The 13,548-nt window shown below is 41.8% G+C and overlaps 1 protein-coding gene across 3 annotated transcripts in view; it reads right to left on the bottom strand.

Annotated features, from left to right (window-relative positions):
- Nucleotides 1–13,548, bottom strand: part of LOC136875999 (forkhead box protein L2) — a 407,368-nt gene that overhangs the window by 330,064 nt on the left and 63,756 nt on the right. The window lies entirely within an intron of this gene.

Below are 13,548 nucleotides of genomic sequence, written 5' to 3'. Positions count from 1 at the left end.
GATGGACCATCTGCCTCATGGGCTACAGTTCTAAATGGAGATCAGTGATGATTGTTTGATAGTGCGCACCATAACGGTTACGACGTCAGGTCTTTAAAATGGGCAGATATTATGGTTAACCGGTTCGGGTCTCGTTGGTGGAAAAGAATTTCACCATCAGAATGTTGGCTGGCAGTGTAGGAGAGATGGCGGTATACAGTTTCTAATCACTAATCGTGTGCCAATATTGTTCACATTGAGTGAGGACATGTGAGGCTGTTGATGGCGATTCGTCATTTGGATTGGAACCTTAAGCCTTGCACAGATCACGTAATAGACCATGTGCTGACACCGGTGTTCACGCTCTCCCTACCTCATCATCTTACAGTCAGACGCCCAGGTCAGATAGAAATACCTGCACTAGGCGAGCAGAACATGTCCACGAACACAGCCTGTTTCCATTTTCAACCTGGTCAGGAATGGAACGGATGAAGCCATATCTAGCGGCGAAAGTATGAAATATGGCGGCTGCCGAAGCCTGTCGCACTCTTTTGGAGCAATGATTAATGACTGACAGATGAAATGAAATGTGTTGTTAGAATGAAATAAGACAGGGAATAGCGGAGTGCCCAAAGAAAAACCTGCCCCGCCTCCGCTTTGTCCAGCACAAATCTCACAGGGAGTGACCGGGATTTGAACTAAGAAACCCAGCTCTGAGCGCCCGGCGCGCTGCCGCCTGAGCCACGGAGGTGAGTGAAAGGAATACGCTAAATAAATAAATAAACAAATAATACACTAACACTCCCTAAGAAAATGTTTAAAATGTTTAACCAATACGGAAGGCAACTCTTATGACAAATGGCATGTTAACACCACGAAGGATCTGCAAGAAATGAACATCATGCATAAAGACATCCACAACAGAACCACTTTCAGGAAAAAGATACGCACATCTGACGGGCATCTAGAGCAGGGGTTTCCAATTTGTAAGGGCTCGAGGGCCATATTGGAAACCTTAGTCATGTTCGCGGGCCGCACTTGAATAATAGGCCAATTTTCGTAAAATGCTGCATATAGTAGGCCTACAGAAGTACCATTATGAAAAAATATGCATAATTCAGTTGAAATAGGTTTGATCAATTTAATTACTTAGGTAAAACATTATTTTACAGTTGCATCAAAGAGTGAAATTTGGAGCCGGGTTGAGTGGTTCAGATGGTTGAGGTGCTGGCCTTCTGAAGTTGGTAGGTTCGATGTTAGATCATTCCGAAGGTGCTCAAGTACTGTACGTCAGCCTCGTGTCGATTGATTTACTGCCACGTAAAAGAACTCCTGTGTGACAAAATTCCGGCACCTCGGCGTCTCCGAAAAACATCAAGAGTAGTTAGTGGGACGTAAAAACCAATGATTATTATCTGAAATTAGGATTTTAAATTTTTTAAAGTGAAAAATAATCCATTCAGATCAAGTGAATTTTTAAAAAGAGGAAACAATATTAAAGAATGGACTAGTTCGGACTTGGGTCTATAACGAATATAAAAATTAATACATTTTTGAACGACTTATAAAATATTATTTTGTACTATTATTCATATGATTTAAAATGATCTCGCGGGCTGCATAATATGGCTTCGCGGACCACATGCGGCCCGCGGGCCGCCATTTGGAAACACCTGTTCTAGAGCCAGAAACAGCGAACAAGAAGAAACAACATTGGACAGCTGAAAAGAAAGAAGCTGTAACCAAAGAAAACTGAAGTCATGAAGAGTTATTTACGTGCTCCACAGTTGGCCAAAATCTATTACGAAATGAATAAATTAAATAAATAAATACAACCTAATGTTGGAATGAACGTGACGTGTCTCCATAAAACTTTCTTCTTTTGCTTTACAGTTGCCTTGGGTCGCACCGACACAGATAGGTCTTATGAAGACGATGGGATAGGAAAGGGCTAGGAGCTTGAGGGAAGTGGTCGTGGCCTTAATTAAGGTACAGTATTTGCCTGGTTTAAAAATGGGAAACCACTGAAAACCATCTTCAGGACTGCCGACAGTGGGGTGCGAACCCACTCTCTCCCGAATGTCCAGGCTGATAGCCACGTGATCCAAACCGTGTGGGCACTTGCTTGATCCGTAAATCTTGAGTCATAATCAAAATGAAGATTTTGCTTCACTGAAGTACTCGACGCACAGTGCAGCCTAACAATTAGCGCATTATTGGCAAACGCCACCTCACTGTCCATAAAGCCTGTTGTACACGATCATACTCAAGGCTTCACAAGTTAATGCAATATTTGAGAAGCCTTCGAAAGTCTTGAAAGTGAAGTAGAATAGGTTCTAATCTATCAAAGAATTGCCTACTCTTTGACAGGATTGAGCAATGGAATTCGAGTATGAACAGTGCGCGCTACGCCGCTAGGCATGCTAGGATTTCCCAGAATCAAAACAAAGTGGTTTCGTCTTCATGACCGAGGGATGTTGTGTGTGTATTAACTGCTAAGTTTGGGGCACATCCCTGCTTATATTCAATGGACTCCGTAGAGCACCACAATAAAATGAAGACAACGACAGCATACGAGGAGATTGCAAGAGAAATGTCTCAAGCAGTGGACAGTTTTTTATGTTTATTACCGTACGGTAAACCATAGGTAAACACTATCCACCTATGTTCGATTTGGGACGATCTTCGCATATTATTATGGAATTCGTAATATGTGTTCATGTAATAAGATATGAAGTTCCGTTGCATTACTGTCATTTTTATTCAATTCGTGAGAGAACATTATCCTCTGCAAATTATGATAGGCAGTAAATACTGTGCATTGTAAAAAATGATGCCGAAGACAACCATATTAATATTTTCCCATGGTTTATTGTCCGCCTCTGTAGCGTAGTGGTTAGTATGATTAGCTGCCACCCCTGGAGGTCCAGGTTCCATTCTCGGCTCTGCCAGAAAATTTGAAAAGTGGTACGACGGCTGAAACGGCGTACACTCAGCCTTGGGAGGTCAACTGAGTAGAGGGGATTCCATTCCCATCTCAGCCATTGTCGAAGTGGTTTTTTGAGCTTTCCCCACTTTTTCTCCAGGCAAATGCGGGGGTAACTAACTTAAGACCACGGCCACTTCCTTCCCTCTTCCTTGTCTATCCCTTCAATGCTTGCCATCCCCCGCAAGGCCTCTGTTCATCATAGCAGGTGAGGTCACCTCGGAGAAGTGCCGGTCCTCTTGCTCAGTTGTGTCCCTGACAAATATCTCAGGCTCAAGTACACTGCCCTTAAGGCGGTAAATGTGGGAGATCTCACTTAGTCCGAGGGAAAAATCAACCCTGGATGGAAACGGACTACGAAACAGAGAAAAATGTAGTTTATTGCAACTTTCTCTCCTTCTTTCAAGAATATATCGTATTGCCAGTCCAAAAACCAACTTTCCTCCAAGTTGAGACGAAAGGCTATCAAACATTGCCAAATCTTTTTATATCTTGTTAATGTTGAACTATATTTGACGAGATTTGAAAATTTTTCGCGAAGTTTTGATTTGAGAGAAACTTTTGATGGTGTAGAACAGGCATAAGAGTTCGGCAGCTCCAAGTGAAACCCCGCAAGAATACGAACATCGGATAATTCCATCTGTCCCTAGTCATGGGACAGGGCAGTGTCCCGTCAGGAGCTAATAAAAGTGAAGATCGCCCAGTGTTGCCAAATAGTGCCGGCAGGTCAATGCTCGTTCAGCTCTCATGGGAGATGTTTCCGTTTAGAAGAACATTGTGAGGTATGACCTTCCGCCCGAACAGCGATAATAATATAATTTCGTGTGGCTATTTCTAGCCGAGTTCAGCCCTTGTAAGGCAGACCCTCCGATGAGGGTGGGTGGCATCTGCCATATGTAAGTAACTGCGTGTTATTGTGGTGGAGGATAGTGTTATGTGTGGTGTGTGAGTTGCGGGGATGTTGGGGACAGCACAAACACCCAGCTCCCGAGCCATTGGAATTAACCAATGAAGGTTAAAATCCCCGACCCGGCCGGGAATCGAACCCGAGACCCTCTGAACCGAAGGCCAGTACGCTGACCATTCAGCCAACGAGTCGGACAGCGATGATATTACATGTTGTTTTATACAAAATAATAATAATACTGCAATTATGCATTTATATGCACATGCGCCAAGAATATGCGCGTATTCCTTGTAGACGCTTTCAGGAATGATGGAGGATGCCGAATGGATGAATTACAGATAAGGAACCGTAGTCCAGAAACGTCCGAGTCAAAAGTTATTAATAATCCAAGTCATTTAACGTCAGTCCGTTCTTAACAGACGCTAGGGTGTCGGAATCTCGTCCCGCAGTAGTTCTTTAACGTGCCAGAAGCCAACGACATGGGGTTGTCACCTTTAACCACCCTTAAAAGCCACCGACCTCAGTCGGGTTTGACCCCGGTAACTACCCTACAAAGTGGATAGGAAGAGGAGGTCATGTTTCGTGGCCCACTCGTTCACCTGATCTCACTCCACTTAATTTCTTGTTAAAAGCCTTGATATGAGACACCTGTCGTGACTGAAGATAGTCTCTTGGCAATCATTCTCGCTGCCTGAGACGCTGTTCAAACGACACCGTGGATATTCGAACGGTTACAACAAAACTTTGTGCGGGGATGCCATGCCTGCATTGACGCAGAGAGGCGCCATTTTAAACACTTGTTTTAAATGGGGCAGTTTGTGAAACTTGTGTAGGTAAAAAAAAAATGAAATGGCGTTGGCTTTTAGTGCCGGGAGTGTCCAAGGACAAGTTCGGCTCGCCAGATGCAGGTCTTTTGATTTGACACCCGTAGGCGACCTGCGCGTCGTCATAAAGATGGAATGATGATGAAGATGACACATAGGACGACACATACACCAAGCCCCAGTGCCAGCGAAATTAACCAATTAAGGTTAAAATTCCCGACCCTGCCGGGAATCGAACCCGGGATCATGTGACCAAAAGCCAGCACGCTAACCATTTAGCCATGGAGCCGGACACGTGTGTAGGTAAACGGACTTAAATGAGTAGAATTTTGTTCAAATTGCCGGCCCCGTGGTGTAGGGGTAGCGTGCCTGCCTCTTACCCGGAGGCCCCGGGTTCGATTCCCGGTCAGGTCAGGGATTTTTACCTGGACCTGAGGGCTAGTTCGAGGTCCACTCAGCCTACGTGATTAGAATTGAGGAGCTATCTGACGGTGAGATAGCGGCCCCGGTCTAGAAAGCCAAGATAACGGCCGAGAGGTTTCGTCGTGCTGACCACACGACACCTCGTAATCTGCAGGCCTTCAGGCTGAGCAGCGGTCGCGTGGTAGGCCAAGGCCCTTCAAGGGCTGTAGTGCCATGGGGTTTGTTTTTTTTTTTTTTTTTTTTTTTCAAATTTCGACTCGATCATTTCCGGAATATGGTTCCTTATCTCAAATTGATCCACCCTGTATATGCATTTCTATGCACTATAAAACTCAGCCATTCGATTTCAACTGGCATGAATCGCCTTTGTTTTCTTATGGGCGTATGATAGGCCAATATTGAAACAAACAAAACATGGAAATATGCCACAATCCACACTTTACTCATTACATTATCACCCTGTTCTTTTTTTCGGTTTTCTGATAGCAGGTTCCAACCACCCTGCGAGTTGAAATCTGACAGACAATCACAATTTTAAAGAGATGTACAACAAGATAACAGGCCCCGCTGCCACAAGTATTAGAATGCCTTAGACCTCATCTGACATTTCCGACCGCAATATTGTGAGTTTTTAGGTTTGCACATTATGAACCATAATTCAGTAATACATGAGCAGAGTTGTTGGTTATGTCGCCGATAGGTTTATGTCCCCTGCTTGATGCTCGTTATTCACGAGCCGTTGAAACTTTTACTGTTCTTAAGAATGAACAAATTAAGACATTTTCGTTTAATGGCCACTCAGGCGCTATTGTTCATTCGGTTTAGTTTCACATCAAACCTGATGATACTTATCCATTTTATTTCGTCTTCGAAATGATGTTGTTATCGTTGTTTTCCTAAAGGGCCACTGCGCTACGGGTAGCCAGCCCTCGACCCAGTACAATGGTCAGAAGTAGACTGATCGATGTTCGATGTTCTAAAAATGTTTTCACCATAATGTTAGCTGCAATTTAAGAATCTCATAATAGTTCCGTATTGACTTTACAGTAAAGAAATTATGTCATTTTAATAGTCCACCTTGGTCAAGAACACAGGACACTAAGTTTAATTTCGCATGCAGCTAAAATACTATTACGAGCAATAAACGGAAGTATTTACAGACGAATGGGGAATTACATTGGTGAAGAACAATATGTATTTAGGCATGGACTAGGCGCAAGGGTGCCATTGGTTTACTGAAAGTCATGGGAGAAAAGTACATAGAGAAGTACACACAGTCTTTGTAGACTTGCAGATATTAAAAAATTATTGGGTGGAATGGAGAGAGAGAGAGAGAAGACTTTTTTTTTTGCTAGGGGCTTTACGTCGCACCGACACAGATAGGTCTTTTGGCGACGATGGGATAGGAAAGGCCTAGGAGTTGGAAGGAAGCGGCCATGGCCTAATTAAGGTACAGCCCCAGCATTTTCCTGGTGTGAAAATGGGAAACCACGGAAAACCATCTTCAGGGCTGCCGATAGTGGGATTCGAACCTACTATCTCCCGGATGCAAGCTCACAGCCGCGCGCCTCTACGCGCACGGCCAACTCGCCCGGTAGAGAGAAGACTGATCAAGGAATTATATTGCAACCAAACAGCAAGAGTGGGAATAAGAGGAGTATTAACAGAAGAAATCAGACTGGGGAGAGGTGTTGGACAGGGTCGCTGCTTATCACCAACTGTGTTTAATATTTTCTTGGAGGAAATTATTTGTGAATGTTTGAATGGTAAATGAGGTGTCAACATTGGAGGTAAAGGGGCCCATAGACGTGCAATATTATTGTGCAATATCGGGGTTTGTGCAATATAATTGATAGTGTGTACTTCGTATTGAAGGATTGTGCAATATATTGTACAAAATCAAAGAAGTTTGAAATATATTGCACAAACCACAAAATACTGTGCCGTGTGTTGGCAATTTTGTGCAATATCCCGTCCTCCCGCCAGTTGTTATCAACAGGTGGGGGAGAACGTATCGCGATGGCAGACAAACAGGAGGAGAAAAAGTTTATTTTGGAGTTTGTCGAAGTGTACCATGACCTTCCGGCTCTATGGGACGTTAAGAGCAAAGATTACAATAATCGCGTTAAAAAAAGTGAACAGTACGAGGTGCTTATTGATAAATATCGCGAAAAATACCCGAACGCCGATAAACAATAAGTTATTAAAAATCAATTCTCTGCGTAATAGTATTACTTTTCTCGATTTGAGGCGTAACCAAAGCAATAATTTCATCAAACAATTCACCATTCATGCGCAGAAAGTTTCGAAAATCATTTAGCTCGCATTTTCTCAGTTCAGTGAGTAAATTTTCATGAGTGTACCTTTCTCTGTCCAGAAACCATTGTTTGGCCCATGTCCTCCTTTTCCGTTTCTGCTTCTTTTTGGCACTTACGCCCACGGCGAGCAAAACGCAGCAATGATCAGTGTCACTCAACATGTTCACCAAACAAAATAACGGCATGGACTGACTATAGATTGCAACGCATATTGTACGTCTGTGACCGCTTTGCACAATATATTGTACAACCCTTCAATATTAAGTACACACTATCAGTTATATTGCACAAACCCCGATATTGCGCAATAATATGGCACGTCTATGGGCAGCTAACAATATATTGCACAATCCATTTTGCGCAATAATATTGCACGTCTATGGGCTCCTTAAGAGAATTGATTGCATAAGATTTGCTGATGATATGGCAGTAATAGCTGAAAATGTGAACGAACTCCGCAAATTAAACAAATGAAACAAAAAGTTGAAGAGTACGGAATGAGCATAAACAGAAAGAAAGCTACATTCATTATACTTGGAGGTAAAGGTGAAAAAGCAACAATCAAGGTAGGGGGAGCAATTAATGGACAGGTGAATAAGTTTAAGTATCTTGGAAGTATTAGCCTATGACTGAAGACCTTCACTCTATAACAGACAGGAAAGCTCAAATTGCCTTAGCCAAGGAAAGCTTCAGCAAGAAGAAAGAACTATTTGGTGGCCCGCTAGAGAAAGATCTAAGGAAGAGACCTGCATGGTGTTACATATGGGGTATAGCTCTATATGGCGCTGAAACATGGACATTCAAGAAGGAAGAACAGAGAAGAATAGAGGCATTTGAGATGTGGATTTGGAGAAGAATTTTTTTTTCTTTTGCTATTTGCTTTACGTCGCACCGACACAGATATATCTTATGGCGACGATGGGATAGGAAAGGCCTAAGAAGTGGAAGGAAGCGGCCGTGGCCTTAATTGAGATACAGTCGCAGCATTTGCCTGGTGTGAAAATGGGAAACCACGGAAAAACCATCTTCAGGGCTGCCGACAGTGGGGCTCAAACCCATTATCTCCCGATTACCGGATACTGGCTGCACTTAAGCGACTGCAGCTATCGAGCTCGGTGGAGAAGAATTGAAGGAGTAAGCTAGGAAGATAGAATATCAAATGAAGAAGTTCTGAAGAGAGTGGGAGAAGTGGGGAGCATGCTGACCGTAATCCAAAAAAAAGGAAGAAAAATTGGATAGGGCATAATCTAAGACAGAATACTATACTACGAGTAGCAATGGAAGGGATGATAAAAGAAAACGAGGAAGGGGAAGGAGACGATATCAGTTATTAGACATCATTAGAAAAAGAAAGGAAGATTATGCAGAAGTGAAAAAAAGAGCGCAAGATCGAGAGATATGGAGGTCACAGCCATGATTGGACTTGCCGGATGGCAGAACAAGCTGATGATGATGATGATGATGGTGGTGGTGGTCAATACACAAATATTGATAAAAAGTTAGGGAGATATATGTTTCGGCGCTATTCGGCCTTCTTCATTCTTGAAAAGGAATATAAATTTTACAGAAATTCTCTAAAAGAAAGCACCAAAGGGCTTCAAGAACAAGTGATTTTCTTTATGATTTTCGTTTAGGTTTGTGTTGTACATTTAATAAATGAAGACTAGTTTCGATTCTCTTGGAATCATCAGTTCCAACAAATACATAAATCATCCAGTAGTCGGGAGGTAGTGGGTTCAAGCCCCATTGTCGGTAGCCCTGAAGATTGTTTTCCACGGTTCCCCTTTTTCACACCAGGCAAATGCCGGGGCTGTACCTTAATTAAGGCCACGGCCGTTTCCTTCTAATTCCTAGGCCTTTCCTATCCCATCGTCGCCATAAGACCTATCTGTATCAGTGCGACGTAAAGCAAATAGCAAAAAAAGATACATAAATCAGAAATGTGTCAGATTTAACACACAAGAATACACTTAAAATAGTTGACATGAGTTGAAAAATGAAATGGCGTATGGCTTTTAGTGCCGGGATATGATCGAGGATTTCGGCTCGCCAGGTGCAGGTCTTTTGATTTGACGCCCATAGGCGACCTGGGCGTCGTGATGAGGATGATATGATGGTGAAGACGACACATACACCCCCGTGCCAGGGGAATTAACCAATTATGGTTTAAATTCCCGACCATGCCGGGAATCGAACCCGGGACCTCTGTGACCAAAAACCAACACATTAATCATTTAACCATGTGGCCGGACGACATGATTTGTATGTCATAAAAACACGTTGAATTATAAATGACGTTCTTAAGAGTCCAAGTCACAATAATTGAGCACGTATGTACAATTTTAAGCAAGGTTTTTAAATATTGTGTAAAATCTTGTGGTTGAGAATCTTACAAAGTTCCTGTGGTGCTGTGAATTTTGCCATAGATATAAAAAAATGTTAAAAATCTAAACACTTTATTTGGTTCATTTATTCGTAGTCGAACAGTCAGAGTTGACCCTTTAAATGTTGTGACAAATCTTGTAAGAGAGCCGATGTTAAGTTAGTGTAGAACTGGGATGTACCCAACTGTTACTTACAGAGTCAACATGGAAATGAAAGTTATAAATTATGACCGTAGAAACCCTTTAAGATCAATATTCTTTCTAATGGACTTTTAATGTAGTGTTTGTTTTCTAGAGAATTTCTATAAACTTTAGATTCTTTTTTCAAGACTGAAGAAGAATCAATAAGGCCGAAATATGTATCTATCTAATTGTGTTTTTAATCAACATGTGTGTATTGATCAAGGTGGACTATTAATATTTTCTCTTTTTTTATAATTGCAGTCGTGCTGTTATCTGGCGGAGATGAGAAGCACCAGAAGAGACAGCACATTCCTCAACTAACAACAATAGCCAGTCAGTCAGTGTGATGTTATTGTTGAAAAGGTGTTTGGGACATTGTAAGTCATCTCTAGAGTCCGGAATTTAGGCAATAATAGGTTAGAATGCGAACATAATGAAGCGAGTAACAAGAATACACTAGCCTGCATAACCGGTGTGCTATGAGCTTTGCATAAACATTAGGAGTACGGCCCAAGTTACTTTCGCTACAGTACGGAAGGGTGGATTAGACTACATTTAATAATAACCAAATCAGTTTGTATTCTAACGCATAATTCCTTCCCGCTCAACAATTTTAAGGCATTCGAAGCCTAGACTTACAACCTCCTCTTCTAGAATAATTTATTGCCTTATTCTGAGAGTCACTGTTTCTTCACGCGTTTATTTCCACTTTGATAGTCATATTTATTATCTTTCAGATCAATAGGAACTGATGACTATGCGGTTTTTCATGTTATAGAAGTCACAAGAAAAACCACTGCCAACCCCTGTTAGTTCGTTGGCATGACAAATAAACAAAATTTCTACGTCAGAGAGCCTTGATGTTAATGGGCTTAATAATAATAATAAATAATATACTTGGAACAGTTTCAATTAATGAAGTATAATCCATCAAAAAAGGAAAAATTCCGACATTATAACACAGTAGTTAAAACAGAAGCACTTTATGCATCTGAAACTATTATAATTGGTGGCAAATCTCGAATAAAGATGATCGAAAAACAAGAACGAAAATTCCTCAGGAAAATCTTGGGATCAAAGTGTGAAAATGGAATTTGAATGAAAAGGAAAACACATGAAATCTATCAAGTTACAGAAAAAAAACACGGATACAATCGGGAAACGGCGATTACAATTTTGTGGCGACTGATACAGAATGGATAATAACAGGATCAAAAAGTCAATTTTAAACTGAGCTTTATCAATGAAAAATCACTTTAATTGGCCAAAAGAAACTAGTGAAGACCTAAATGAAGTAACCACTCAAGATAGCATAAAATTCAGAACCTTAATTCACAAACACTTTACTTTACTGTAAATTCACAAACACTTTACTTTACTGTAAAACCCACCCGACTAAATACAAGATGGACAAAACAACGAAAAAAGGAACACAGCTAGAGGATGAGGAGATACTGAGAAGAGAATAAGAAAAACCAAAAAAGTGCTGATAAGTTCAGACGCGCTCTTTAGTTGGGTATAAGGAATAATAATAATAATAATAATAATAATAATAATAATAATAATAATAATAATAATAATAATAATAATAATAATAATAATAATAATAATAATAGTTTAGTTCGCCTGATACAGGTCTTTATATTTTACTCATATGGGTGACCGGCACGTCTGTATGTGGGATGACGATGAAATGAAATGTCGTATGGCTTTTAGTGCCGGGATATCCCAGGACGGGTTCGGCTCGCCAGGTGCAGGTCTTTCTATTTGACTCCGTAGGCGACCTGCGCGTCGTGATGAGGATGAAATGATGAATAAGACAACACATACACCCAGCCCCGGTGCCATTGGAATTAACCAATTAAGGTTAAAATCCCCGACCCGGCCGGGAATCGTACCCGGGACCCTCTGAACCGAAGGCCAGTACGCTGACCATTCAGCCAACGAGTCGGACTGGGATGACGATGATGATGCACGAACCCTTCTCCTATCAAATAACACCGAGGGATCTGCTCAAGGCTTTAAGTCTCCATCCGACGGACGAATCACCATCAAGGATGCCATATTCCTTCACTCCGTATGAACACTGAGGAGAGGTTTGGAATTTAATCCAGGCTTTTGGCAATCTACTGTGCATACCATAACCTCGCCTACCCTGCCGGTCAACATTCTGATGGAAAGAAACACCATATTTTGATGGTGAGATTTTTCACCACCGGGACTCGAACCACACGAAGCTTTAGCGATCATAGCCAGCAGGTTGTCTCCCTCATACGATATAAAATATCAGAAACATATTTTTTTTTACAAAAATTATGTAGATCCTTTTCGATATAGCTAATATTAACGGAGTAATACGACATTTCCTGTTTTATTAATTATTTTTATTGGCTTTACATCTCTCTAAATAATTTTACGGTTTTCAGAGCTGCCGAGGTACTTGGGTTTTGATCGTCAGGAGTTATTTAACGGGCAGTCTAGCCTGAGCAAGCGACGAGTGCAGACGCACTGGGCGGTTTGCGCTGGTAGTGCGATGGAGTGTTGGAGGGGAGTGCAAGAGTGAAGTGAACAGAGTCGGGAAGATGATTGGTGTTGAAAAATACAGGGCAGTTATAGGAAGATGGCACGGGCGAAAGAAGGAAGAACAAGCGAAAAGTGGAGGAAGCATGATGGAACTGGGAATGAAGGTGGAGATGATGCTGACAACAGCAGTGATTTTAGTAGTGCTATGTATCGGGGGAGTGAAATTGAATCCCGGGCCGATCTCCAGTGGAAGCATGGGCTGGCAAGACGTAGAAGTAATTAGGAAGGTGGTAAAAGAGGTGGTAGAAGAATTTTACCAGGTTGAGCAAATTAAAAATATGATGCAGGAGCAATCGAATGAGTGCGAGAATATGAAGAAACGGCACCAGGAAAAATAAGACGATACAACTACCAAGGTGAGTTTTTTAACGTGCCAACAAATCTACCGACACCTTCAAATACCACCGAACCCGCCAATCTGAGCTCAGAAGGCCAGCGCTCTGCCACCTAAGCTAACCAGCTCGGCATATTTCCTGTTTTGGCCCCCTTAATATTTCTTTGTTTTCTATTTTGTCTCTGGCGATTTAACGTCGCACTAACACATCGAAGGATGGGAAGGTAGCATCTGTGATCGTAATTAAGGTACATGTCCATTTATTGCCTGGTGTGAAAATGGGAAACCACGGAAAACCATCTTCAGGGCTGCCGACGGTGGGATTCGAATCCACCATCTCCCGAATGCAAGCTCACAGCAACATGATCCTAACCGCATGACCAACTCGCTCAGTATTAATAGTATTATGCCATTGTATGCCATAGGCCTACTAATCAAGTAATATAGTCTACAGCCTACACCAATACATAACCCGGCAATCCCTAATTTTTTCTTACAAAGCCGATTTCCCATGATGTCGAGACAAATTGATAGGCTGACGAAAAAAGGAATTGAACTGAATCTATTTTCCAATTGTATGTAGCCTACCTAATCCGAGATAAGAATGAAGAATGTGTCAAAAAGTGA

The sequence above is a fragment of the Anabrus simplex genome, chromosome 6, assembly GCF_040414725.1.
Source record: "Anabrus simplex isolate iqAnaSimp1 chromosome 6, ASM4041472v1, whole genome shotgun sequence".
NCBI lineage: Eukaryota > Metazoa > Arthropoda > Insecta > Orthoptera > Tettigoniidae > Anabrus > Anabrus simplex.
Note: the sequence above shows the minus strand (reverse complement) of the source record. Positions and strands in the feature narration are given on the sequence as shown.